We start from the raw sequence: 350 nt of genomic DNA, 5'->3' as shown, positions 1-350 counted from the left end.
CGGCTATATATGCAGGTCGGGGCTGGGGGCGGGAAGAGGGGGGAGCGTGCAGCAAGTCCCCCCTCCCGAGCTGCGCGCTGCCCGGGGCTCAGCGCCACGCGGGCCGGTCCGCGGCTGCGAGGACCCTCCGGGCGGCCGCTGAGGTCTCCCTCGCCCCCCACCCCCGTCAGCGCAGAGCACCCGCCGGTGATCCCCCCGGACAGGGGGCTGGCCACAGGTTGGAAAGGTCCTGCAAGGCGCAGGGGGGTCTTCCTCCCCCACCCCCAGCTGTGGAGGCTTATAGGACTCACTTGCCCAGTGGCATTATTAAGGCGTGGGATTCCCCAGGGAACAAAAGATCATGGACCCCG

This window comes from Gavialis gangeticus, unplaced genomic scaffold, assembly GCF_001723915.1.
Source record: "Gavialis gangeticus isolate Ggan-Ray unplaced genomic scaffold, GavGan_comp1, whole genome shotgun sequence".
Classification (NCBI taxonomy): Eukaryota; Metazoa; Chordata; order Crocodylia; family Gavialidae; genus Gavialis; species Gavialis gangeticus.
This window is presented reverse-complemented; position numbering follows the sequence as displayed.